The sequence below is a fragment of the Peromyscus maniculatus genome, chromosome 1 (assembly GCF_049852395.1).
Source record: "Peromyscus maniculatus bairdii isolate BWxNUB_F1_BW_parent chromosome 1, HU_Pman_BW_mat_3.1, whole genome shotgun sequence".
Classification (NCBI taxonomy): domain Eukaryota; kingdom Metazoa; phylum Chordata; class Mammalia; order Rodentia; family Cricetidae; genus Peromyscus; species Peromyscus maniculatus.
In genome coordinates this window covers 69,930,539-69,951,611 of record NC_134852.1, presented here as the reverse complement: position 1 = coordinate 69,951,611, position 21,073 = coordinate 69,930,539, and the positions used below count along the sequence as shown (strand labels likewise).

The 21,073-nt window shown below is 54.9% G+C and overlaps 1 long non-coding RNA gene and 10 other non-coding genes across 11 annotated transcripts in view; all 11 read left to right on the top strand.

Moving 5' to 3' along the window:
* Positions 1-21,073, top strand: part of LOC143272046 (uncharacterized) — a 129,703-nt gene that overhangs the window by 52,427 nt on the left and 56,203 nt on the right. The window lies entirely within an intron of this gene.
* Positions 262-355, top strand: LOC143271494 (small nucleolar RNA SNORD116). The gene has a single exon (XR_013048716.1). It is a non-coding gene; the product is annotated as a small nucleolar RNA SNORD116 (small nucleolar RNA).
* Positions 2,351-2,444, top strand: LOC143271493 (small nucleolar RNA SNORD116). Its single transcript, XR_013048715.1, has one exon. It is a non-coding gene; the product is annotated as a small nucleolar RNA SNORD116 (small nucleolar RNA).
* LOC143271492 (small nucleolar RNA SNORD116) lies at positions 4,441-4,534 on the top strand. Its single transcript, XR_013048713.1, has one exon. It is a non-coding gene; the product is annotated as a small nucleolar RNA SNORD116 (small nucleolar RNA).
* LOC143271491 (small nucleolar RNA SNORD116) lies at positions 6,529-6,622 on the top strand. The gene has a single exon (XR_013048712.1). It is a non-coding gene; the product is annotated as a small nucleolar RNA SNORD116 (small nucleolar RNA).
* On the top strand, positions 8,618-8,711 carry LOC143271490 (small nucleolar RNA SNORD116). Its single transcript, XR_013048711.1, has one exon. It is a non-coding gene; the product is annotated as a small nucleolar RNA SNORD116 (small nucleolar RNA).
* On the top strand, positions 10,707-10,800 carry LOC143271489 (small nucleolar RNA SNORD116). The gene has a single exon (XR_013048710.1). It is a non-coding gene; the product is annotated as a small nucleolar RNA SNORD116 (small nucleolar RNA).
* Positions 12,796-12,889, top strand: LOC143271560 (small nucleolar RNA SNORD116). Its single transcript, XR_013048781.1, has one exon. It is a non-coding gene; the product is annotated as a small nucleolar RNA SNORD116 (small nucleolar RNA).
* Positions 14,885-14,978, top strand: LOC143271488 (small nucleolar RNA SNORD116). The gene has a single exon (XR_013048709.1). It is a non-coding gene; the product is annotated as a small nucleolar RNA SNORD116 (small nucleolar RNA).
* On the top strand, positions 16,974-17,067 carry LOC143271579 (small nucleolar RNA SNORD116). Its single transcript, XR_013048800.1, has one exon. It is a non-coding gene; the product is annotated as a small nucleolar RNA SNORD116 (small nucleolar RNA).
* LOC143271559 (small nucleolar RNA SNORD116) lies at positions 19,062-19,155 on the top strand. Its single transcript, XR_013048780.1, has one exon. It is a non-coding gene; the product is annotated as a small nucleolar RNA SNORD116 (small nucleolar RNA).

Sequence of the window (21,073 nt, the reverse complement as noted above, 5' to 3'; positions counted from 1 at the left end):
AAGGTAAGCCTCCCATGCCTTGTCCCAGGTGCTCAGGATCCTGGGGTCTTGGTGGTGCTGCGAGGACTTACCATCCCTGCTTCCCGGGCCTGTCTGCACCTGGAGCAGACTTAGGTCCTCAAGTTGCTTCCCATTTCCATGCAGAGACCCGTTGCCACCTGCACAAAGACGGGGCATGTCTTGGTATTTCTCGCACTCCCCAACACCCACCCTGTCCTGAGTGCCCTGAAAATCCCTGTACCGGGGCACTCCAGCGTGCTTGGATCGATGATGATTTCCAGTCAAACATTCCTTGGAAAAGCTGAACAAAATGAGTGAAAACTCAGTACCGCCGCTCTCATCGAAACTGAGGTCCGGCACCTTGGCTCACCCAAGTCCTCTGGGAGTCAGACACAGGCCTGAGAACCACTCTGCTGCTCCTGCCCCCCTCCAGCAGTAGCCAGACTCTCTTGCCATGGGCTTGATCTTTCCCCCACTCTGCTAGCCATCAGGGGCATGGGGAAAAGAGAATATTTGGGGCGTGCTGGCAAGCAAGCAGCCATCCCCACTCTCCCAAGCCAGACTGACAGCTAGACATGGGACCCTGGACCTTGGGCTCTCTTGTAGGCACTCTAGAAATATGCTAGCTTGGGACACCCACCTGAAACAGGCGTGCTGACCTGTGTAGAAATCTGCACACTGGAGACCTTTGGTGGACTAGCTTGACCGGGGAGCGCTAAGGTCAGACTGCTGGCCTCCTGGTGGAGGAGACAGGTGTGAGAGTGCTTTTCTTCCACCCATGGTAGTGGAGCACCCGTCTTGGCTCAAGCCTATCTCAAAGCTAGGAAAGACACCTATTTTGCGGAGTGGTCTTCAGCAGGGTGTGATTCTTCCAGGAAGGCCTGTTTGGAGGCCGGCTAGGGATCCCTTCCTTGTAGGAATTGCACTCTGGGTCCCAGGCTGTAGATCAAGACTGCCTTGAGAGCTCTGCTCATGGGCAGTGGAGGGTGCCAAAGCGAATTGGCTTGCAAGGGTGCATGCATTTCTGGTCACTGGAGACCTTGTGTGTTGCAACTTGTCTTGGGAGGTGCCAGGCTCTCTGGCTAGCCCTTGGCGTCCCACATAAGTTACGGTGTGTTGATGCAGTGTTCTCGATTGCAGTCAAAAATGGCAGCGCTCTTGAACATGGTCTGTCCCATGAAGACAGACTGACAGAGGGTGGCATCAATTCAGAGACAGGGTCAGAGACAGAGAGAGAAATCAGGAGAAAGAGAAAGAGACAAAAAAAGAGACAGAAGGAGGCAGAAAGAGAGTGAGAAAAGAGATCTGGTTGAGCCAGAGTGCCTGCCACTGCCTGTGGTGAAGTCCTCAGAGGAGACTTTAGGCGGTTTGACCTCGGGATCTCAGCATTTCTAGCAGGAGAAAGATGCAGATTTCGGGGTTAGCGTTGCCGACCTGGTTGTCAGAGATGATTTGATGGGAGTCGGGAGGGTTGGGTTGGCTAGTGAGCATGGCCAGAGCTGCGTCCTCAGCAGCTTGAACTTGAGACTGCAAGTAGAGCTTGCCCTGTTTAATGACCCCAGTGCACAGTGTTAGAGGATTGAGGTGCTAAGAGTTGGCCCTGGTTTTTTTTTTTCTTTTTTCGGGAAGAGTCTGCTTGCCTGCATTGCAGCTCCATGATGTGTAGGTCAGGCCGACACTGGTGGTTTGATTGCAGAGAGGGTCCAAGGTGATCTGAAAGGGCACGGAGGGAAGGAGGGACCCAGGGCAAGGACAAGCTCTGAGACCCTGGTGGAAACCTGGCACCGATGTGGCCTGGCATGCTGGAGGGTGAGGGCAGAGCAGGAGTGGTGAGAGGGCAGATGTGATCTGATCTGCCCATTGAGACGAGCCAGGCCCACCCATCCATCCCAGAGCCAGTTGCCCGCTTCCCACTGTAATGTTGGCATGTGCTTTGATGTCTTCACAGTGTGGCATTGCGTGGCCTGCAAGGCCATAGTGCGGAGAGAGTGGCCCAGCTTCCTTTGCCCAGGACTCATGGCACCTGAAACAGTGAGCCTCGAGTGAAGTTGCTTGGTGTTGGTGACCTGCAGGAGAAGGCCTGAGGCCCAAGGTAAGCCTCCCATGCCTTGTCCCAGGTGCTCAGGATCCTGGGGTCTTGGTGGTGCTGCGAGGACTTACCATCCCTGCTTCCCGGGCCTGTCTGCACCTGGAGCAGACTTAGGTCCTCAAGTTGCTTCCCATTTCCATGCAGAGACCCGTTGCCACCTGCACAAAGACGGGGCATGTCTTGGTATTTCTCGCACTCCCCAACACCCACCCTGTCCTGAGTGCCCTGAAAATCCCTGTACCGGGGCACTCCAGCGTGCTTGGATCGATGATGATTTCCAGTCAAACATTCCTTGGAAAAGCTGAACAAAATGAGTGAAAACTCAGTACCGCCGCTCTCATCGAAACTGAGGTCCGGCACCTTGGCTCACCCAAGTCCTCTGGGAGTCAGACACAGGCCTGAGAACCACTCCGCTGCTCCTGCCCCCCTCCAGCAGTAGCCAGACTCTCTTGCCATGGGCTTGATCTTTCCCCCACTCTGCTAGCCATCAGGGGCATGGGGAAAAGAGAATATTTGGGGCGTGCTGGCAAGCAAGCAGCCATCCCCACTCTCCCAAGCCAGACTGACAGCTAGACATGGGACCCTGGACCTTGGGCTCTCTTGTAGGCACTCTAGAAATATGCTAGCTTGGGACACCCACCTGAAACAGGCGTGCTGACCTGTGTAGAAATCTGCACACTGGAGACCTTTGGTGGACTAGCTTGACCGGGGAGCGCTAAGGTCAGACTGCTGGCCTCCTGGTGGAGGAGACAGGTGTGAGAGTGCTTTTCTTCCACCCATGGTAGTGGAGCACCCGTCTTGGCTCAAGCCTATCTCAAAGCTAGGAAAGACACCTATTTTGCGGAGTGGTCTTCAGCAGGGTGTGATTCTTCCAGGAAGGCCTGTTTGGAGGCCGGCTAGGGATCCCTTCCTTGTAGGAATTGCACTCTGGGTCCCAGGCTGTAGATCAAGACTGCCTTGAGAGCTCTGCTCATGGGCAGTGGAGGGTGCCAAAGCGAATTGGCTTGCAAGGGTGCATGCATTTCTGGTCACTGGAGACCTTGTGTGTTGCAACTTGTCTTGGGAGGTGCCAGGCTCTCTGGCTAGCCTTTGGTGTCCCACATAAGTTACGGTGTGTTGATGCAGTGTTCTCGCTTGCATTCAAAAATGGCAGCGCTCTTGAACACGGTCTTTCCCATGAAGACAGACTGACAGAGGGTGGCATCAATCCAGAGACAGGGTCAGAGACAGAGAGAGAAATCAGGAGAAAGAGAAAGAGACAAAAAAAGAGACAGAAGGAGGCAGAAAGAGAGTGAGAAAGGAGATCTGGTTGAGCCAGAGTGCCTGCCATTGCCTGTGGTGAAGTCCTCAGAGGAGACTTTAGGCGGTTTGACCTCGGGATCTCAGCATTTCTAGCAGGAGAAAGATGCAGATTTCGGGGTTAGCGTTGCCGACCTGGTTGTCAGAGATGATTTGATGGGAGTCGGGAGGGTTGGGTTGGCTAGTGAGCATGGCCAGAGCTGCGTCCTCAGCAGCTTGAACTTGAGACTGCAAGTAGAGCTTGCCCTGTTTAATGACCCCAGTGCACAGTGTTAGAGGATTGAGGTGCTAAGAGTTGGCCCTGTTTTTTTTTTTTTCTTTTTTCGGGAAGAGTCTGCTTGCCTGCATTGCAGCTCCATGATGTGTAGGTCAGGCCGACACTGGTGGTTTGATTGCAGAGAGGGTCCAAGGTGATCTGAAAGGGCACGGAGGGAAGGAGGGACCCAGGGCAAGGACAAGCTCTGAGACCCTGGTGGAAACCTGGCACCGATGTGGCCTGGCATGCTGGAGGGTGAGGGCAGAGCAGGAGTGGTGAGAGGGCAGATGTGATCTGATCTGCCCATTGAGACGAGCCAGGCCCACCCATCCATCCCAGAGCCAGTTGCCCGCTTCCCACTGTAATGTTGGCATGTGCTTTGATGTCTTCGCAGTGTGGCATTGCGTGGCCTGCAAGGCCATTGTGCGGAGAGAGTGGCCCAGTTTCCTTTGCCCAGGACTCATGGCACCTGAAACAGTGAGCCTCGAGTGAAGTTGCTTGGTGTTGGTGACCTGCAGGAGAAGGCCTGAGGCCCAAGGTAAGCCTCCCATGCCTTGTCCCAGGTGCTCGGGATCCTGGGGTCTTGGTGGTGCTGCGAGGACTTACCATCCCTGCTTCCCGGGCCTGTCTGCACCTGGAGCAGACTTAGGTCCTCAAGTTGCTTCCCATTTCCATGCAGAGACCCGTTGCCACCTGCACAAAGACGGGGCATGTCTTGGTATTTCTCGCACTCCCCAACACCCACCCTGTCCTGAGTGCCCTGAAAATCCCTGTACCGGGGCACTCCAGCGTGCTTGGATCGATGATGATTTCCAGTCAAACATTCCTTGGAAAAGCTGAACAAAATGAGTGAAAACTCAGTACCGCCGCTCTCATCGAAACTGAGGTCCGGCACCTTGGCTCACCCAAGTCCTCTGGGAGTCAGACACAGGCCTGAGAACCACTCCGCTGCTCCTGCCCCCCTCCAGCAGTAGCCAGACTCTCTTGCCATGGGCTTGATCTTTCCCCCACTCTGCTAGCCATCAGGGGCATGGGGAAAAGAGAATATTTGGGGCGTGCTGGCAAGCAAGCAGCCATCCCCACTCTCCCAAGCCAGACTGACAGCTAGACATGGGACCCTGGACCTTGGGCTCTCTTGTAGGCACTCTAGAAATATGCTAGCTTGGGACACCCACCTGAAACAGGCGTGCTGACCTGTGTAGAAATCTGCACACTGGAGACCTTTGGTGGACTAGCTTGACCGGGGAGCGCTAAGGTCAGACTGCTGGCCTCCTGGTGGAGGAGACAGGTGTGAGAGTGCTTTTCTTCCACCCATGGTAGTGGAGCACCCGTCTTGGCTCAAGCCTATCTCAAAGCTAGGAAAGACACCTATTTTGCGGAGTGGTCTTCAGCAGGGTGTGATTCTTCCAGGAAGGCCTGTTTGGAGGCCGGCTAGGGATCCCTTCCTTGTAGGAATTGCACTCTGGGTCCCAGGCTGTAGATCAAGACTGCCTTGAGAGCTCTGCTCATGGGCAGTGGAGGGTGCCAAAGCGAATTGGCTTGCAAGGGTGCATGCATTTCTGGTCACTGGAGACCTTGTGTGTTGCAACTTGTCTTGGAAGGTGCCAGGCTCTCTGGCTAGCCTTTGGCGTCCCACATAAGTTACGGTGTGTTGATGCAGTGTTCTCGCTTGCATTCAAAAATGGCAGCGCTCTTGAACACGGTCTGTCCCATGAAGACAGACTGACAGAGGGTGGCATCAATTCAGAGACAGGGGCAGAGACAGAGAGAGAAATCAGGAGAAAGAGAAAGAGACAAAAAAAGAGACAGAAGGAGGCAGAAAGAGAGAGAGAAAGGAGATCTGGTTGAGCCAGAGTGCCTGCCATTGCCTGTGGTGAAGTCCTCAGAGGAGACTTTAGGCGGTTTGACCTCGGGATCTCAGCATTTCTAGCAGGAGAAAGATGCAGATTTCGGGGTTAGCGTTGCCGACCTGGTTGTCAGAGATGATTTGATGGGAGTCGGGAGGGTTGGGTTGGCTAGTGAACATGGCCAGAGCTGCGTCCTCAGCAGCTTGAACTTGAGACTGCAAGTAGAGCTTGCCCTGTTTAATGACCCCAGTGCACAGTGTTAGAGGATTGAGGTGCTAAGAGTTGGCCCTGGTTTTTTTTTTCTTTTTTCGGGAAGAGTCTGCTTGCCTGCATTGCAGCTCCATGATGTGTAGGTCAGGCCGACACTGGTGGTTTGATTGCAGAGAGGGTCCAAGGTGATCTGAAAGGGCACGGAGGGAAGGAGGGACCCAGGGCAAGGACAAGCTCTGAGACCCTGGTGGAAACCTGGCACCGATGTGGCCTGGCATGCTGGAGGGTGAGGGCAGAGCAGGAGTGGTGAGAGGGCAGATGTGATCTGATCTGCCCATTGAGACGAGCCAGGCCCACCCATCCATCCCAGAGCCAGTTGCCCGCTTCCCACTGTAATGTTGGCATGTGCTTTGATGTCTTCACAGTGTGGCATTGCGTGGCCTGCAAGGCCATAGTGCGGAGAGAGTGGCCCAGCTTCCTTTGCCCAGGACTCATGGCACCTGAAACAGTGAGCCTCGAGTGAAGTTGCTTGGTGTTGGTGACCTGCAGGAGAAGGCCTGAGGCCCAAGGTAAGCCTCCCATGCCTTGTCCCAGGTGCTCAGGATCCTGGGGTCTTGGTGGTGCTGCGAGGACTTACCATCCCTGCTTCCCGGGCCTGTCTGCACCTGGAGCAGACTTAGGTCCTCAAGTTGCTTCCCATTTCCATGCAGAGACCCGTTGCCACCTGCACAAAGACGGGGCATGTCTTGGTATTTCTCGCACTCCCCAACACCCACCCTGTCCTGAGTGCCCTGAAAATCCCTGTACCGGGGCACTCCAGCGTGCTTGGATCGATGATGATTTCCAGTCAAACATTCCTTGGAAAAGCTGAACAAAATGAGTGAAAACTCAGTACCGCCGCTCTCATCGAAACTGAGGTCCGGCACCTTGGCTCACCCAAGTCCTCTGGGAGTCAGACACAGGCCTGAGAACCACTCTGCTGCTCCTGCCCCCCTCCAGCAGTAGCCAGACTCTCTTGCCATGGGCTTGATCTTTCCCCCACTCTGCTAGCCATCAGGGGCATGGGGAAAAGAGAATATTTGGGGCGTGCTGGCAAGCAAGCAGCCATCCCCACTCTCCCAAGCCAGACTGACAGCTAGACATGGGACCCTGGACCTTGGGCTCTCTTGTAGGCACTCTAGAAATATGCTAGCTTGGGACACCCACCTGAAACAGGCGTGCTGACCTGTGTAGAAATCTGCACACTGGAGACCTTTGGTGGACTAGCTTGACCGGGGAGCGCTAAGGTCAGACTGCTGGCCTCCTGGTGGAGGAGACAGGTGTGAGAGTGCTTTTCTTCCACCCATGGTAGTGGAGCACCCGTCTTGGCTCAAGCCTATCTCAAAGCTAGGAAAGACACCTATTTTGCGGAGTGGTCTTCAGCAGGGTGTGATTCTTCCAGGAAGGCCTGTTTGGAGGCCGGCTAGGGATCCCTTCCTTGTAGGAATTGCACTCTGGGTCCCAGGCTGTAGATCAAGACTGCCTTGAGAGCTCTGCTCATGGGCAGTGGAGGGTGCCAAAGCGAATTGGCTTGCAAGGGTGCATGCATTTCTGGTCACTGGAGACCTTGTGTGTTGCAACTTGTCTTGGGAGGTGCCAGGCTCTCTGGCTAGCCCTTGGCGTCCCACATAAGTTACGGTGTGTTGATGCAGTGTTCTCGATTGCAGTCAAAAATGGCAGCGCTCTTGAACACGGTCTGTCCCATGAAGACAGACTGACAGAGGGTGGCATCAATTCAGAGACAGGGTCAGAGACAGAGAGAGAAATCAGGAGAAAGAGAAAGAGACAAAAAAAGAGACAGAAGGAGGCAGAAAGAGAGTGAGAAAAGAGATCTGGTTGAGCCAGAGTGCCTGCCACTGCCTGTGGTGAAGTCCTCAGAGGAGACTTTAGGCGGTTTGACCTCGGGATCTCAGCATTTCTAGCAGGAGAAAGATGCAGATTTCGGGGTTAGCGTTGCCGACCTGGTTGTCAGAGATGATTTGATGGGAGTCGGGAGGGTTGGGTTGGCTAGTGAGCATGGCCAGAGCTGCGTCCTCAGCAGCTTGAACTTGAGACTGCAAGTAGAGCTTGCCCTGTTTAATGACCCCAGTGCACAGTGTTAGAGGATTGAGGTGCTAAGAGTTGGCCCTGGTTTTTTTTTTTCTTTTTTCGGGAAGAGTCTGCTTGCCTGCATTGCAGCTCCATGATGTGTAGGTCAGGCCGACACTGGTGGTTTGATTGCAGAGAGGGTCCAAGGTGATCTGAAAGGGCACGGAGGGAAGGAGGGACCCAGGGCAAGGACAAGCTCTGAGACCCTGGTGGAAACCTGGCACCGATGTGGCCTGGCATGCTGGAGGGTGAGGGCAGAGCAGGAGTGGTGAGAGGGCAGATGTGATCTGATCTGCCCATTGAGACGAGCCAGGCCCACCCATCCATCCCAGAGCCAGTTGCCCGCTTCCCACTGTAATGTTGGCATGTGCTTTGATGTCTTCACAGTGTGGCATTGCGTGGCCTGCAAGGCCATAGTGCGGAGAGAGTGGCCCAGCTTCCTTTGCCCAGGACTCATGGCACCTGAAACAGTGAGCCTCGAGTGAAGTTGCTTGGTGTTGGTGACCTGCAGGAGAAGGCCTGAGGCCCAAGGTAAGCCTCCCATGCCTTGTCCCAGGTGCTCAGGATCCTGGGGTCTTGGTGGTGCTGCGAGGACTTACCATCCCTGCTTCCCGGGCCTGTCTGCACCTGGAGCAGACTTAGGTCCTCAAGTTGCTTCCCATTTCCATGCAGAGACCCGTTGCCACCTGCACAAAGACGGGGCATGTCTTGGTATTTCTCGCACTCCCCAACACCCACCCTGTCCTGAGTGCCCTGAAAATCCCTGTACCGGGGCACTCCAGCGTGCTTGGATCGATGATGATTTCCAGTCAAACATTCCTTGGAAAAGCTGAACAAAATGAGTGAAAACTCAGTACCGCCGCTCTCATCGAAACTGAGGTCCGGCACCTTGGCTCACCCAAGTCCTCTGGGAGTCAGACACAGGCCTGAGAACCACTCCGCTGCTCCTGCCCCCCTCCAGCAGTAGCCAGACTCTCTTGCCATGGGCTTGATCTTTCCCCCACTCTGCTAGCCATCAGGGGCATGGGGAAAATAGAATATTTGGGGCGTGGTGGCAAGCAAGCAGCCATCCCCACTCTCCCAAGCCAGACTGACAGCTAGACATGGGACCCTGGAACTTGGGCTCTCTTGTAGGCACTCTAGAAATATGCTAGCTTGGGACACCCACCTGAAACAGGCGTGCTGACCTGTGTAGAAATCTGCACACTGGAGACCTTTGGTGGACTAGCTTGACCGGGGAGCGCTAAGGTCAGACTGCTGGCCTCCTGGTGGAGGAGACAGGTGTGAGAGTGCTTTTCTTCCACCCATGGTAGTGGAGCACCCGTCTTGGCTCAAGCCTATCTCAAAGCTAGGAAAGACACCTATTTTGCGGAGTGGTCTTCAGCAGGGTGTGATTCTTCCAGGAAGGCCTGTTTGGAGGCCGGCTAGGGATCCCTTCCTTGTAGGAATTGCACTCTGGGTCCCAGGCTGTAGATCAAGACTGCCTTGAGAGCTCTGCTCATGGGCAGTGGAGGGTGCCAAAGCGAATTGGCTTGCAAGGGTGCATGCATTTCTGGTCACTGGAGACCTTGTGTGTTGCAACTTGTCTTGGGAGGTGCCAGGCTCTCTGGCTAGCCTTTGGTGTCCCACATAAGTTACGGTGTGTTGATGCAGTGTTCTCGCTTGCATTCAAAAATGGCAGCGCTCTTGAACACGGTCTTTCCCATGAAGACAGACTGACAGAGGGTGGCATCAATCCAGAGACAGGGTCAGAGACAGAGAGAGAAATCAGGAGAAAGAGAAAGAGACAAAAAAAGAGACAGAAGGAGGCAGAAAGAGAGTGAGAAAGGAGATCTGGTTGAGCCAGAGTGCCTGCCATTGCCTGTGGTGAAGTCCTCAGAGGAGACTTTAGGCGGTTTGACCTCGGGATCTCAGCATTTCTAGCAGGAGAAAGATGCAGATTTCGGGGTTAGCGTTGCCGACCTGGTTGTCAGAGATGATTTGATGGGAGTCGGGAGGGTTGGGTTGGCTAGTGAGCATGGCCAGAGCTGCGTCCTCAGCAGCTTGAACTTGAGACTGCAAGTAGAGCTTGCCCTGTTTAATGACCCCAGTGCACAGTGTTAGAGGATTGAGGTGCTAAGAGTTGGCCCTGTTTTTTTTTTTTCTTTTTTCGGGAAGAGTCTGCTTGCCTGCATTGCAGCTCCATGATGTGTAGGTCAGGCCGACACTGGTGGTTTGATTGCAGAGAGGGTCCAAGGTGATCTGAAAGGGCACGGAGGGAAGGAGGGACCCAGGGCAAGGACAAGCTCTGAGACCCTGGTGGAAACCTGGCACCGATGTGGCCTGGCATGCTGGAGGGTGAGGGCAGAGCAGGAGTGGTGAGAGGGCAGATGTGATCTGATCTGCCCATTGAGACGAGCCAGGCCCACCCATCCATCCCAGAGCCAGTTGCCCGCTTCCCACTGTAATGTTGGCATGTGCTTTGATGTCTTCGCAGTGTGGCATTGCGTGGCCTGCAAGGCCATTGTGCGGAGAGAGTGGCCCAGTTTCCTTTGCCCAGGACTCATGGCACCTGAAACAGTGAGCCTCGAGTGAAGTTGCTTGGTGTTGGTGACCTGCAGGAGAAGGCCTGAGGCCCAAGGTAAGCCTCCCATGCCTTGTCCCAGGTGCTCGGGATCCTGGGGTCTTGGTGGTGCTGCGAGGACTTACCATCCCTGCTTCCCGGGCCTGTCTGCACCTGGAGCAGACTTAGGTCCTCAAGTTGCTTCCCATTTCCATGCAGAGACCCGTTGCCACCTGCACAAAGACGGGGCATGTCTTGGTATTTCTCGCACTCCCCAACACCCACCCTGTCCTGAGTGCCCTGAAAATCCCTGTACCGGGGCACTCCAGCGTGCTTGGATCGATGATGATTTCCAGTCAAACATTCCTTGGAAAAGCTGAACAAAATGAGTGAAAACTCAGTACCGCCGCTCTCATCGAAACTGAGGTCCGGCACCTTGGCTCACCCAAGTCCTCTGGGAGTCAGACACAGGCCTGAGAACCACTCCGCTGCTCCTGCCCCCCTCCAGCAGTAGCCAGACTCTCTTGCCATGGGCTTGATCTTTCCCCCACTCTGCTAGCCATCAGGGGCATGGGGAAAAGAGAATATTTGGGGCGTGCTGGCAAGCAAGCAGCCATCCCCACTCTCCCAAGCCAGACTGACAGCTAGACATGGGACCCTGGACCTTGGGCTCTCTTGTAGGCACTCTAGAAATATGCTAGCTTGGGACACCCACCTGAAACAGGCGTGCTGACCTGTGTAGAAATCTGCACACTGGAGACCTTTGGTGGACTAGCTTGACCGGGGAGCGCTAAGGTCAGACTGCTGGCCTCCTGGTGGAGGAGACAGGTGTGAGAGTGCTTTTCTTCCACCCATGGTAGTGGAGCACCCGTCTTGGCTCAAGCCTATCTCAAAGCTAGGAAAGACACCTATTTTGCGGAGTGGTCTTCAGCAGGGTGTGATTCTTCCAGGAAGGCCTGTTTGGAGGCCGGCTAGGGATCCCTTCCTTGTAGGAATTGCACTCTGGGTCCCAGGCTGTAGATCAAGACTGCCTTGAGAGCTCTGCTCATGGGCAGTGGAGGGTGCCAAAGCGAATTGGCTTGCAAGGGTGCATGCATTTCTGGTCACTGGAGACCTTGTGTGTTGCAACTTGTCTTGGGAGGTGCCAGGCTCTCTGGCTAGCCTTTGGCGTCCCACATAAGTTACGGTGTGTTGATGCAGTGTTCTCGCTTGCATTCAAAAATGGCAGCGCTCTTGAACACGGTCTGTCCCATGAAGACAGACTGACAGAGGGTGGCATCAATCCAGAGACAGGGTCAGAGACAGAGAGAGAAATCAGGAGAAAGAGAAAGAGACAAAAAAAGAGACAGAAGGAGGCAGAAAGAGAGTGAGAAAGGAGATCTGGTTGAGCCAGAGTGCCTGCCATTGCCTGTGGTGAAGTCCTCAGAGGAGACTTTAGGCGGTTTGACCTCGGGATCTCAGCATTTCTAGCAGGAGAAAGATGCAGATTTCGGGGTTAGCGTTGCCGACCTGGTTGTCAGAGATGATTTGATGGGAGTCGGGAGGGTTGGGTTGGCTAGTGAGCATGGCCAGAGCTGCGTCCTCAGCTGCTTGAACTTGAGACAGCAAGTAGAGCTTGCCCTGTTTAATGACCCCAGTGCACAGTGTTAGAGGATTGAGGTGCTAAGAGTTGGCCCTGGTTTTTTTTTTTCTTTTTTCGGGAAGAGTCTGCTTGCCTGCATTGCAGCTCCATGATGTGTAGGTCAGGCCGACACTGGTGGTTTGATTGCAGAGAGGGTCCAAGGTGATCTGAAAGGGCACGGAGGGAAGGAGGGACCCAGGGCAAGGACAAGCTCTGAGGCCCTGGTGGAAACCTGGCACCGATGTGGCCTGGCATGCTGGAGGGTGAGGGCAGAGCAGGAGTGGTGAGAGGGCAGATGTGATCTGATCTGCCCATTGAGACGAGCCAGGCCCACCCATCCATCCCAGAGCCAGTTGCCCGCTTCCCACTGTAATGTTGGCATGTGCTTTGATGTCTTCACAGTGTGGCATTGCGTGGCCTGCAAGGCCATAGTGCGGAGAGAGTGGCCCAGCTTCCTTTGCCCAGGACTCATGGCACCTGAAACAGTGAGCCTCGAGTGAAGTTGCTTGGTGTTGGTGACCTGCAGGAGAAGGCCTGAGGCCCAAGGTAAGCCTCCCATGCCTTGTCCCAGGTGCTCAGGATCCTGGGGTCTTGGTGGTGCTGCGAGGACTTACCATCCCTGCTTCCCGGGCCTGTCTGCACCTGGAGCAGACTTAGGTCCTCAAGTTGCTTCCCATTTCCATGCAGAGACCCGTTGCCACCTGCACAAAGACGGGGCATGTCTTGGTATTTCTCGCACTCCCCAACACCCACCCTGTCCTGAGTGCCCTGAAAATCCCTGTACCGGGGCACTCCAGCGTGCTTGGATCGATGATGATTTCCAGTCAAACATTCCTTGGAAAAGCTGAACAAAATGAGTGAAAACTCAGTACCGCCGCTCTCATCGAAACTGAGGGCCGGCACCTTGGCTCACCCAAGTCCTCTGGGAGTCAGACACAGGCCTGAGAACCACTCCGCTGCTCCTGCCCCCCTCCAGCAGTAGCCAGACTCTCTTGCCATGGGCTTGATCTTTCCCCCACTCTGCTAGCCATCAGGGGCATGGGGAAAAGAGAATATTTGGGGCGTGCTGGCAAGCAAGCAGCCATCCCCACTCTCCCAAGCCAGACTGACAGCTAGACATGGGACCCTGGACCTTGGGCTCTCTTGTAGGCACTCTAGAAATATGCTAGCTTGGGACACCCACCTGAAACAGGCGTGCTGACCTGTGTAGAAATCTGCACGCTGGAGGCCTTTGGTGGACTAGCTTGACCGGGGAGCGCTAAGGTCAGACTGCTGGCCTCCTGGTGGAGGAGACAGGTGTGAGAGTGCTTTTCTTCCACCCATGGTAGTGGAGCACCCGTCTTGGCTCAAGCCTATCTCAAAGCTAGGAAAGACACCTATTTTGCGGAGTGGTCTTCAGCAGGGTGTGATTCTTCCAGGAAGGCCTGTTTGGAGGCCGGCTAGGGATCCCTTCCTTGTAGGAATTGCACTCTGGGTCCCAGGCTGTAGATCAAGACTGCCTTGAGAGCTCTGCTCATGGGCAGTGGAGGGTGCCAAAGCGAATTGGCTTGCAAGGGTGCATGCATTTCTGGTCACTGGAGACCTTGTGTGTTGCAACTTGTCTTGGGAGGTACCAGGCTCTCTGGCTAGCCTTTGGCGTCCCACATAAGTTACGGTGTGTTGATGCAGTGTTCTCGCTTGCATTCAAAAATGGCAGCGCTCTTGAACACGGTCTGTCCCATGAAGACAGACTGACAGAGGGTGGCATCAATCCAGAGACAGGGTCAGAGACAGAGAGAGAAATCAGGAGAAAGAGAAAGAGACAAAAAAAGAGACAGAAGGAGGCAGAAAGAGAGTGAGAAAGGAGATCTGGTTGAGCCAGAGTGCCTGCCATTGCCTGTGGTGAAGTCCTCAGAGGAGACTTTAGGCGGTTTGACCTCGGGATCTCAGCATTTCTAGCAGGAGAAAGATGCAGATTTCGGGGTTAGCGTTGCCGACCTGGTTGTCAGAGATGATTTGATGGGAGTCGGGAGGGTTGGGTTGGCTAGTGAGCATGGCCAGAGCTGCGTCCTCAGCAGCTTGAACTTGAGACTGCAAGTAGAGCTTGCCCTGTTTAATGACCCCAGTGCACAGTGTTAGAGGATTGAGGTGCTAAGAGTTGGCCCTGGTTTTTTTTTTTCTTTTTTCGGGAAGAGTCTGCTTGCCTGCATTGCAGCTCCATGATGTGTAGGTCAGGCCGACACTGGTGGTTTGATTGCAGAGAGGGTCCAAGGTGATCTGAAAGGGCACGGAGGGAAGGAGGGACCCAGGGCAAGGACAAGCTCTGAGACCCTGGTGGAAACCTGGCACCGATGTGGCCTGGCATGCTGGAGGGTGAGGGCAGAGCAGGAGTGGTGAGAGGGCAGATGTGATCTGATCTGCCCATTGAGACGAGCCAGGCCCACCCATCCATCCCAGAGCCAGTTGCCCGCTTCCCACTGTAATGTTGGCATGTGCTTTGATGTCTTCACAGTGTGGCATTGCGTGGCCTGCAAGGCCATAGTGCGGAGAGAGTGGCCCAGCTTCCTTTGCCCAGGACTCATGGCACCTGAAACAGTGAGCCTCGAGTGAAGTTGCTTGGTGTTGGTGACCTGCAGGAGAAGGCCTGAGGCCCAAGGTAAGCCTCCCATGCCTTGTCCCAGGTGCTCAGGATCCTGGGGTCTTGGTGGTGCTGCGAGGACTTACCATCCCTGCTTCCCGGGCCTGTCTGCACCTGGAGCAGACTTAGGTCCTCAAGTTGCTTCCCATTTCCATGCAGAGACCCGTTGCCACCTGCACAAAGACGGGGCATGTCTTGGTATTTCTCGCACTCCCCAACACCCACCCTGTCCTGAGTGCCCTGAAAATCCCTGTACCAGGGCACTCCAGCGTGCTTGGATCGATGATGATTTCCAGTCAAACATTCCTTGGAAAAGCTGAACAAAATGAGTGAAAACTCAGTACCGCCGCTCTCATCGAAACTGAGGTCCGGCACCTTGGCTCACCCAAGTCCTCTGGGAGTCAGACACAGGCCTGAGAACCACTCCGCTGCTCCTGCCCCCCTCCAGCAGTAGCCAGACTCTCTTGCCATGGGCTTGATCTTTCCCCCACTCTGCTAGCCATCAGGGGCATGGGGAAAAGAGAATATTTGGGGCGTGCTGGCAAGCAAGCAGCCATCCCCACTCTCCCAAGCCAGACTGACAGCTAGACATGGGACCCTGGACCTTGGGCTCTCTTGTAGGCACTCTAGAAATATGCTAGCTTGGGACACCCACCTGAAACAGGCGTGCTGACCTGTGTAGAAATCTGCACACTGGAGACCTTTGGTGGACTAGCTTGACCGGGGAGCGCTAAGGTCAGACTGCTGGCCTCCTGGTGGAGGAGACAGGTGTGAGAGTGCTTTTCTTCCACCCATGGTAGTGGAGCACCCGTCTTGGCTCAAGCCTATCTCAAAGCTAGGAAAGACACCTATTTTGCGGAGTGGTCTTCAGCAGGGTGTGATTCTTCCAGGAAGGCCTGTTTGGAGGCCGGCTAGGGATCCCTTCCTTGTAGGAATTGCACTCTGGGTCCCAGGCTGTAGATCAAGACTGCCTTGAGAGCTCTGCTCATGGGCAGTGGAGGGTGCCAGAGCGAATTGGCTTGCAAGGGTGCATGCATTTCTGGTCACTGGAGACCTTGTGTGTTGCAACTTGTCTTGGGAGGTGCCAGGCTCTCTGGCTAGCCTTTGGTGTCCCACATAAGTTACGGTGTGTTGATGCAGTGTTCTCGCTTGCATTCAAAAATGGCAGCGCTCTTGAACACGGTCTGTCCCATGAAGACAGACTGACAGAGGGTGGCATCAATCCAGAGACAGGGTCAGAGACAGAGAGAGAAATCAGGAGAAAGAGAAAGAGACAAAAAAAGAGACAGAAGGAGGCAGAAAGAGAGTGAGAAAGGAGATCTGGTTGAGCCAGAGTGCCTGCCATTGCCTGTGGTGAAGTCCTCAGAGGAGACTTTAGGCGGTTTGACCTCGGGATCTCAGCATTTCTAGCAGGAGAAAGATGCAGATTTCGGGGTTAGCGTTGCCGACCTGGTTGTCAGAGATGATTTGATGGGAGTCGGGAGGGTTGGGTTGGCTAGTGAGCATGGCCAGAGCTGCGTCCTCAGCTGCTTGAACTTGAGACAGCAAGTAGAGCTTGCCCTGTTTAATGACCCCAGTGCACAGTGTTAGAGGATTGAGGTGCTAAGAGTTGGCCCTGGTTTTTTTTTTTCTTTTTTCGGGAAGAGTCTGCTTGCCTGCATTGCAGCTCCATGATGTGTAGGTCAGGCCGACACTGGTGGTTTGATTGCAGAGAGGGTCCAAGGTGATCTGAAAGGGCACGGAGGGAAGGAGGGACCCAGGGCAAGGACAAGCTCTGAGGCCCTGGTGGAAACCTGGCACCGATGTGGCCTGGCATGCTGGAGGGTGAGGGCAGAGCAGGAGTGGTGAGAGGGCAGATGTGATCTGATCTGCCCATTGAGACGAGCCAGGCCCACCCATCCATCCCAGAGCCAGTTGCCCGCTTCCCACTGTAATGTTGGCATGTGCTTTGATGTCTTCACAGTGTGGCATTGCGTGGCCTGCAAGGCCATAGTGCGGAGAGAGTGGCCCAGCTTCCTTTGCCCAGGACTCATGGCACCTGAAACAGTGAGCCTCGAGTGAAGTTGCTTGGTGTTGGTGACCTGCAGGAGAAGGCCTGAGGCCCAAGGTAAGCCTCCCATGCCTTGTCCCAGGTGCTCAGGATCCTGGGGTCTTGGTGGTGCTGCGAGGACTTACCATCCCTGCTTCCCGGGCCTGTCTGCACCTGGAGCAGACTTAGGTCCTCAAGTTGCTTCCCATTTCCATGCAGAGACCCGTTGCCACCTGCACAAAGACGGGGCATGTCTTGGTATTTCTCGCACTCCCCAACACCCACCCTGTCCTGAGTGCCCTGAAAATCCCTGTACCGGGGCACTCCAGCGTGCTTGGATCGATGATGATTTCCAGTCAAACATTCCTTAGAAAAGCTGAACAAAATGAGTGAAAACTCAGTACCGCCGCTCTCATCGAAACTGAGGGCCGGCACCTTGGCTCACCCAAGTCCTCTGGGAGTCAGACACAGGCCTGAGAACCACTCCGCTGCTCCTGCCCCCCTCCAGCAGTAGCCAGACTCTCTTGCCATGGGCTTGATCTTTCCCCCACTCTGCTAGCCATCAGGGGCATGGGGAAAAGAGAATATTTGGGGCGTGCTGGCAAGCAAGCAGCCATCCCCACTCTCCCAAGCCAGACTGACAGCTAGACATGGGACCCTGGACCTTGGGCTCTCTTGTAGGCACTCTAGAAATATGCTAGCTTGGGACACCCACCTGAAACAGGCGTGCTGACCTGTGTAGAAATCTGCACACTGGAGACCTTTGGTGGACTAGCTTGACCGGGGAGCGCTAAGGTCAGACTGCTGGCCTCCTGGTGGAGGAGACAGGTGTGAGAGTGCTTTTCTTCCACCCATGGTAGTGGAGCACCCGTCTTGGCTCAAGCCTATCTCAAAGCTAGGAAAGACACCTATTTTGCGGAGTGGTCTTCAGCAGGGTGTGATTCTTCCAGGAAGGCCTGTTTGGAGGCCGGCTAGGGATCCCTTCCTTGTAGGAATTGCACTCTGGGTCCCAGGCTGTAGATCAAGACTGCCTTGAGAGCTCTGCTCATGGGCAGTGGAGGGTGCCAAAGCGAATTGGCTTGCAAGGGTGCATGCATTTCTGGTCACTGGAGACCTTGTGTGTTGCAACTTGTCTTGGGAGGTACCAGGCTCTCTGGCTAGCCTTTGGCGTCCCACATAAGTTACGGTGTGTTGATGCAGTGTTCTCGCTTGCATTCAAAAATGGCAGCGCTCTTGAACACGGTCTGTCCCATGAAGACAGACTGACAGAGGGTGGCATCAATCCAGAGACAGGGTCAGAGACAGAGAGAGAAATCAGGAGAAAGAGAAAGAGACAAAAAAAGAGACAGAAGGAGGCAGAAAGAGAGTGAGAAAGGAGATCTGGTTGAGCCAGAGTGCCTGCCATTGCCTGTGGTGAAGTCCTCAGAGGAGACTTTAGGCGGTTTGACCTCGGGATCTCAGCATTTCTAGCAGGAGAAAGATGCAGATTTCGGGGTTAGCGTTGCCGACCTGGTTGTCAGAGATGATTTGATGGGAGTCGGGAGGGTTGGGTTGGCTAGTGAGCATGGCCAGAGCTGCGTCCTCAGCAGCTTGAACTTCAGACAGCAAGTAGAGCTTGCCCTGTTTAATGACCCCAGTGCACAGTGTTAGAGGATTGAGGTGCTAAGAGTTGGCCCTGGTTTTTTTTTTCTTTTTTCGGGAAGAGTCTGCTTGCCTGCATTGCAGCTCCATGATGTGTAGGTCAGGCCGACACTGGTGGTTTGATTGCAGAGAGGGTCCAAGGTGATCTGAAAGGGCACGGAGGGAAGGAGGGACCCAGGGCAAGGACAAGCTCTGAGACCCTGGTGGAAACCTGGCACCGATGTGGCCTGGCATGCTGGAGGGTGAGGGCAGAGCAGGAGTGGTGAGAGGGCAGATGTGATCTGATCTGCCCATTGAGACGAGCCAGGCCCACCCATCCATCCCAGAGCCAGTTGCCCGCTTCCCACTGTAATGTTGGCATGTGCTTTGATGTCTTCACAGTGTGGCATTGCGTGGCCTGCAAGGCCATAGTGCGGAGAGAGTGGCCCAGCTTCCTTTGCCCAGGACTCATGGCACCTGAAACAGTGAGCCTCGAGTGAAGTTGCTTGGTGTTGGTGACCTGCAGGAGAAGGCCTGAGGCCCAAGGTAAGCCTCCCATGCCTTGTCCCAGGTGCTCAGGATCCTGGGGTCTTGGTGGTGCTGCGAGGACTTACCATCCCTGCTTCCCGGGCCTGTCTGCACCTGGAGCAGACTTAGGTCCTCAAGTTGCTTCCCATTTCCATGCAGAGACCCGTTGCCACCTGCACAAAGACGGGGCATGTCTTGGTATTTCTCGCACTCCCCAACACCCACCCTGTCCTGAGTGCCCTGAAAATCCCTGTACCGGGGCACTCCAGCGTGCTTGGATCGATGATGATTTCCAGTCAAACATTCCTTGGAAAAGCTGAACAAAATGAGTGAAAACTCAGTACCGCCGCTCTCATCGAAACTGAGGGCCGGCACCTTGGCTCACCCAAGTCCTCTGGGAGTCAGACACAGGCCTGAGAACCACTCCGCTGCTCCTGCCCCCCTCCAGCAGTAGCCAGACTCTCTTGCCATGGGCTTGATCTTTCCCCCACTCTGCTAGCCATCAGGGGCATGGGGAAAAGAGAATATTTGGGGCGTGCTGGCAAGCAAGCAGCCATCCCCACTCTCCCAAGCCAGACTGACAGCTAGACATGGGACCCTGGACCTTGGGCTCTCTTGTAGGCACTCTAGAAATATGCTAGCTTGGGACACCCACCTGAAACAGGCGTGCTGACCTGTGTAGAAATCTGCACACTGGAGACCTTTGGTGGACTAGCTTGACCGGGGAGCGCTAAGGTCAGACTGCTGGCCTCCTGGTGGAGGAGACAGGTGTGAGAGTGCTTTTCTTCCACCCATGGTAGTGGAGCACCCGTCTTGGCTCAAGCCTATCTCAAAGCTAGGAAAGACACCTATTTTGCGGAGTGGTCTTCAGCAGGGTGTGATTCTTCCAGGAAGGCCTGTTTGGAGGCCGGCTAGGGATCCCTTCCTTGTAGGAATTGCACTCTGGGTCCCAGGCTGTAGATCAAGACTGCCTTGAGAGCTCTGCTCATGGGCAGTGGAGGGTGCCAGAGCGAATTGGCTTGCAAGGGTGCATGCATTTCTGGTCACTGGAGACCTTGTGTGTTGCAACTTGTCTTGGGAGGTGCCAGGCTCTCTGGCTAGCCTTTGGTGTCCCACATAAGTTACGGTGTGTTGATGCAGTGTTCTCGCTTGCATTCAAAAATGGCAGCGCTCTTGAACACGGTCTGTCCCATGAAGACAGACTGACAGAGGGTGGCATCAATCCAGAGACAGGGTCAGAGACAGAGAGAGAAATCAGGAGAAAGAGAAAGAGACAAAAAAAGAGACAGAAGGAGGCAGAAAGAGAGTGAGAAAGGAGATCTGGTTGAGCCAGAGTGCCTGCCATTGCCTGTGGTGAAGTCCTCAGAGGAGACTTTAGGCGGTTTGACCTCGGGATCTCAGCATTTCTAGCAGGAGAAAGATGCAGATTTCGGGGTTAGCGTTGCCGACCTGGTTGTCAGAGATGATTTGATGGGAGTCGGGAGGGTTGGGTTGGCTAGTGAGCATGGCCAGAGCTGCGTCCTCAGCTGCTTGAACTTGAGACAGCAAGTAGAGCTTGCCCTGTTTAATGACCCCAGTGCACAGTGTTAGAGGATTGAGGTGCTAAGAGTTGGCCCTGGTTTTTTTTTTCTTTTTTCAGGAAGAGTCTGCTTGCCTGCATTGCAGCTCCATGATGTGTAGGTCAGGCCGACACTGGTGGTTTGATTGCAGAGAGGGTCCAAGGTGATCTGAAAGGGCACGGAGGGAAGGAGGGACCCAGGGCAAGGACAAGCTCTGAGGCCCTGGTGGAAACCTGGCACCGATGTGGCCTGGCATGCTGGAGGGTGAGGGCAGAGCAGGAGTGGTGAGAGGGCAGATGTGATCTGATCTGCCCATTGAGACGAGCCAGGCCCACCCATCCATCCCAGAGCCAGTTGCCCGCTTCCCACTGTAATGTTGGCATGTGCTTTGATGTCTTCACAGTGTGGCATTGCGTGGCCTGCAAGGCCATAGTGCGGAGAGAGTGGCCCAGCTTCCTTTGCCCAGGACTCATGGCACCTGAAACAGTGAGCCTCGAGTGAAGTTGCTTGGTGTTGGTGACCTGCAGGAGAAGGCCTGAGGCCCAAGGTAAGCCTCCCATGCCTTGTCCCAGGTGCTCAGGATCCTGGGGTCTTGGTGGTGCTGCGAGGACTTACCATCCCTGCTTCCCGGGCCTGTCTGCACCTGGAGCAGACTTAGGTCCTCAAGTTGCTTCCCATTTCCATGCAGAGACCCGTTGCCACCTGCACAAAGACGGGGCATGTCTTGGT